Here is a 5,606-nt window from a genome sequence, read left to right as displayed (position 1 = left end):
GGGGGGGGGGCAGCAGATGCCTTCTCTGGGCCTGGGGTCAACTCCCTGAGGAAGGAGTCGGGAGAGGGATGGGCTGTGGGGCGAGGAGCTGGGTCCCTTCCCTGCCCTCCCCCAGTCCTGACCCTCTGTTCCAAGTGGTTGGCAGAGGCCATGGCAACTCCATCATAAATATGATAATTTAATTATTTTCTCAGCAAAACACCGTGAAATCCAATAAGTCTGTGTCAGGCCCTGGCCCCCGGGACCCCCCTCCTAGGCCCAGTGGGGGTGGAGAGAGGCGCTGGAAGGCGAAAGGGTCAGTGTTTGAAGTGGGGCGGGGTGGCTAGTGTAGCTGAGATCTTTTAACACGCCCCCTCCCACCAGGCTGGCAGAGTCCCTGTTGTGTGGTCCTGTGGAGGTGGGGGGCGGTCTGAGGAGTCCTAATGCCCTCCACTCCTCTCCAGCCCTTGTCTGCCCCGGGAAGGACCTAGCACCCCATCCATCTCTGAGGGCACAGCTTGGGGCCCAGGATGTGGGAGCCCACTTCTCTGCCACATCTAGGTCCTCAATGGCCCTGTAGGGGTAGGAGGGTGCTGGCCCCCAAAGGGTTTGAGAAGGGAGAACCAAGGGAACTGTGGTGGGAAGTGGGGGATGAGCGGGGGAAGGGATGCGGGGGAGGGGTGCGCTCCTGCCATTAGTGCTTTTTTAGGTTTCCATAAAAAGATTATTCTGTAAAATCAGCGAGGGGGAGCAAGCTGGGGGCTGGGGAGGGGGGCAGATCCCTGGCACCGAGCTGGATGGGGCGATGGGAGGAGGGCTGGGGACGGGGACTGAGCTTGGAGAGAAATTTGGATGGGCTTCAGGAGCCAGCGAGGGGGAGAAGCTGAGCCAAGAACAGATTGGGGGGAGTTTGGCCGGGGTGGGGTGGAGTGGGGGCAGGGCCCTCATCTCCCTCCTGTCCCTTTGGCAGGGCTGACCTGGGCCCCAGTCCCACCCCCATCTCCATCCCCTCCCCCTGGCGCTCAGCAGCCATTACTGGGGGAGCAGATTGAGGCCCCCTCCCCCCCCTCCGGGAAGCAGGCACAGCTGGGGCCCTGCCACATCTGCCGCATCAGCACGGAGCACAGCTGGGTGTGCCCAGAGCCACGCTCCCAAAAACACAGAGGGGAGGGCGGGGGCCGAGGAGAGCCCAGACCCCTGAGACAGACACACTGACACCTCTGCCAGCAGACACATACTCCTCGAGGCGAAGCTACACCCACCACCACCACACTCGCTCCCTCCTGTGCAGACAGGAGAACTGAGAAACACACAATTACTCTGCCCCGCCTGCCACCCCCGCTCCCCTCCCCCCGCCCCTTCTTCCTCCTCCCCTTCCTTCCCTCCGGGCTCCCCTCTGCTGCCTTTGCCACCTCGGCTCTTCAGGAGGGAGCAGGGGCCTCCCCCTTCTGGAGCACACCTTTCTGGGAGGCTTGGCGAACAAGAGGGCAGGAGGTGGTAAGGGGCTGTGGGTCTGAGCCGTGAGCCTGGGCAAGCCACTGCCCTCCCTCCATGCCCATACTGCTCCCCACAAAGAAATCCCCTGTGAAACATTGGTTCCTGCCACACTGGGTGTGATGGGGTCTCCATCCCAGCACCGGCTGGCAGAGCACCCTTGACTGTGGCTCCCCGTGACGGTGTTCCATCTGCCACCTCAAGGAGGCGCTGCGTGCCCTCCGTTCTGTGGCCGGGAGCTTCCAGGCTCCCAGGGCCGGCCCCTGCCATTCCCACTCACCCCATCTGCCGTGCACCCCTCTGCTTAGCTCTGCTACCCTTGGCACGTGCAGGGCATGGGGGCTCGCCAATAGTGGGAAAGTCCCCACCCCCATGAGATGATCAGGAGCCCCTTCTTTCCTCTCTTTGCCAGGCGATAGCCACCTTCTGGGCCCCCGGTTTAATCTTACCCCCTTCACAGCCCTCATTTCTCCTGCTCGTCTTGGCCCCGATGTCCTGCCCTCGGCCCTCTCCTTCCTGCCCCCCCCCCCCCTTCGCGCCGCGCCCCCCCCCCCGCCCCTCAGCGCTTTAATCCCTCCTGCTGCTCAGCCGCCTTATCTGCTCCCAGCAGCTTTCACTGCTGCAAAGCCCTCTCCCCCTCCTTCTCTGGATCTTCTCCCCCTCCTTTCCCGGCTCCCTCTTCTCTCTGACCAGCACCCCCACTCCCAGCATGTCTCTGCCTCTCAGGCCCCCAGGATGGCTCCTGACCGACACCAAATTTGCACCCCAGTGCCCTTTGCCCTCTCTCCGGGCTCTGTTCTGAGGTTGCCGCGTGCCCACCCACTCCCACACTGGTCCTTTCCTCCCCCAACCGCCCCCTGAAGGCCCCACGGACTCGGGCAGTTTCTGCCTCGCTAAGATTTTTCCCTCTTTCGTCTTCCCTTTCTGGTCCTCTCCTCAGTTCCTCCAGTCGCCTGCCCTTCGATCTTGGACCCGGTGCCCTTCAGCCCCAGTGATCCAGGGCCTCAGCTTGGGCATCCCCCGTAGAGGAAGGGGTCAGGCCGGGCTGGCCCGAAGATGGGGTAGGGGGTGCAGAGTGCTGGCCAGCAGTGGGGGCAGGGCCTGGCAGTGGGACGCTAACCCTCTTCAGTTGCCTCAGATCACGTCCGGGCCTCCCCACCCCCCTTCGCTGGAACTCTCATTAACCGCTTCTCCTGCCTCGTCCGCGGCATAAATAACCCAGATAAATCAGCCGCCGTCCGCCCCCCCGCCCCTCGGCCCCCGCACAGCCCGTTTGTCACCGCTGCTCGCTCACCAGCCAGGCCTGGCCCAGTCCCGGCCTCCGCCCCCCATCCTTGTCCCTTCCCGCCCACGTTTGCCCCACACTAGCTCATCCCTCGGTCCACACCAGAGCCAGGGCTGGGACAGGTGTCTGGCTGGGAGGGGTGGCCGGGAGGTGTCGTCCTCTGGGAGCAGCGGGAGGCTGGGGACTCTCCCTAGGAGAATGCTAGGAGTTTGAGGGTCATGTCGTTTATGAGTGGGCCACCCAGGAAGGGAGGTGAGAAGGGGCAAATGCAGACGGTGCACCGGGGGTGGAGGAGGGGGGCTTTGCTGGGAAAAAGGCAAAGTCCCAAAAGCCTGGGTGCAGTAAGGACCTTGGAGGCTCCCTTTGGAACCCCCAAGCTGGATCATGGGAGGTCTCTGGGTCTGCCTTTGAGGCATTTTGCCCAAATAAAACCTGCACTTCCTCAGGTGCTCTGGCAGAATGCTCCTGCCCTCCCTGTCTCCTCCCTCACCCTTCTGTCCCCCATTCCCAGGCTCTCTGCCTTGTCTGGCTGTGCAGATGCCACTCTAATCTCTCTGCCTGCCGCTCCATCCACCACCATCGGGAAGCCTCGTTCACCTCTGGGGCATGGGGCTGGGTGGAGAATTGGACCGGGAACAAATCTGGGGAATGGGGACAACTGGAGAGCCGAGGAAGCCTGGCCCTGCAAGCCCCCTCACCCCTGTGCCTCTCCTGTGCCCCACACCCACTCCTAGCCCGAGTCCCTGACAGACCCTCCCCCCTCTGCTCACACCCAGCTCAGGTCGCGACCAACCTCGCTTGGCCCGGATGCTCACTGCAGAGGGGCAGCTGGTCCCAGGGGAGTAGGTGGGGGAAGCCAGGAGGGGGTGGGGGGAGTTTGGGCGCAGGGCTGGGGGTGGGGGTGGGGAAGAAGCTGGGCCGGGCCCCAGGGACCAGCTGGGCAATGAGCCGGGGAAGCAGCCGGGAGGCTAAATGAGGGAGATTATCACCCAACTGCAGCCGGGCAGAGAGGGAGGCAAGCAGGGAAGTGGGGAGAGGGAGGGGGGGAAGGACGGGGGGCCAGAGGGGAAGGGGGTGTAGGGGGACAGGGGGGCAGAGGAGACAGAAGAGACTGGAGGGTGAGGTGCAGGATGGGCGGAGGGGATGTGGGAGGGGGCTCCCACCAAGCATAACCGGATTCCTAGGGGTCTGGGAGCCTGGGTGATGGGGACCTGGGGACAATTGGAGACAGCTGGCTGTGGGGCAGTTGCGGGGGGGGTGAGTGCAGTGAACTGCTGTTCCAGTTCCGAGTGGCCTGGAACTCCTCTCTCCACCCACCCCCCAACTTCATTCCTTCAGAGGCTTCCTACCATGCCCTCCGGAGGAAAGAAGGTGTGATTTGGGCTGATGATGGAGACCAGTATATTAGGGGAGTATTGACCCCGTGATCCCGGTGGATCTCAGGGCAATTTAGGGACATGCGCTGAGCGCAGGGTAGCACCGAGTACTGGGGAGAGCTCGGGGGGCAGTTCCCCGCTTTCTTGGCAGAGTCCCAGACTGAAGTAACCTTAAAAAAGCAATTAAATCACCTTAAAAAAAAAAACAGTAAAGAAAAATCAATACTAGGAGAAAGGGGGGGAGGCTGGGAGAGGAGGAGGTGGGGCGGAAGCACTAAAGGGTCTGGGAATCTAGCAGGGAGGGCAGAGCATGGCAGGGGGCTGCCCGGGTAGGGGCCACTGTCTGTGGTCACTTGGAGGCTCTGAGGGCTAACTCAGTGGCTGCTTCCCGTGCCTTCCCCGCTTTTTCCCTCTAGGACGCTGCCAGCCCTAGCCCTTACCCCAGGGGCCTCCTCTTCCCAGCTGGGGGGAGACTGCTTGTGGGGGAAGCCCAGCCGCAGCCCCCCCCACCTCAGAAGCTACTTTGGAGAGAGGCTGGGGACCACCCCAGCAGGGTGCCACGCATGGCCGGGGCTGGTGGGCTCCATGCTGGGGTGAGCGGTGCCCGATGAGGCCTGACCTGGCCTGGCTTCGCAGCCAAGGTGGGCAGTGACAGATTCCCTGCTCCCCAGGGTAGCCGCCCCTGGGCCCCTCCTCTGGGTCCAGGCGGGGGCTGCGACGGGCGGGGCAGGCCTGACGCAGGGGAGGGGTGGCCTCTGGGCAGCGGGCGGACCTGGGGCTCTAATCCCCAGCAGCTGCCGTTTCCCTCAGATCGATTCCTTTCTCACTTTTTTTTCAGCTGCTGGTTCCGCGGCTCGGATCGATGGAGCCGCCTCCCCCGCCCCTCTGAGCTTCCTCTCCCTGCTGCTCATTAGCACCCCGATTAATCAGTCCCCCCTTTCGTCTGGGGGACAAGTGCTTCCCCCCCCGGGAGGGCCCACGCTCCCCCCCCCCCCCCCCCCCCGCCCCAGAACACAAGTTGCTCACTGTAACCACTCCACCCTGGGAGCACCAAGGCATTTCCTCCTGGGCTGCCAACTGGGGACCCACCCCTGCCTGTGAGAACAACCCACATGTCTGCTTCCCCTCCGCAAGCCAGCAGCCAGGCCAGGGCTCCCCTGCCCTTCAGTCCGGCCACCCCTTGCTTCTGCTTCTGCTTCTGGGCTAGTGCTCCCTCCCATTCAAGCCCGCACATTTCTCCTCCTTCCCAAATCCCCATGTGGGCTCTCCCTCTCCCTCCATTCCACACCGTCTCCCCCACCCGTCATACCTGGTCTCTGCTCCCTGGCCTGTTCACCCCACACACTCCCCCCACCCCCAGCCCGGCTTGGCAGGGGATTTGAGAGACGTTTGGATCAGCCAAATGGCCACAGATGTGTAAGGCAGCCAGGGCGTCCTGTCCCAGACCCGCGAGTGACTGAGTTTGGGGGGCC

The sequence above is a fragment of the Callorhinus ursinus genome, unplaced genomic scaffold, assembly GCF_003265705.2.
Source record: "Callorhinus ursinus isolate GAN/ISIS: 27379988/994484 unplaced genomic scaffold, GSC_fseal_2.0 scaffold2, whole genome shotgun sequence".
Lineage (NCBI taxonomy): Eukaryota > Metazoa > Chordata > Mammalia > Carnivora > Otariidae > Callorhinus > Callorhinus ursinus.
The sequence above is the reverse complement of the archived record's forward strand: the minus strand, read 5'-3'. Positions refer to the sequence as shown.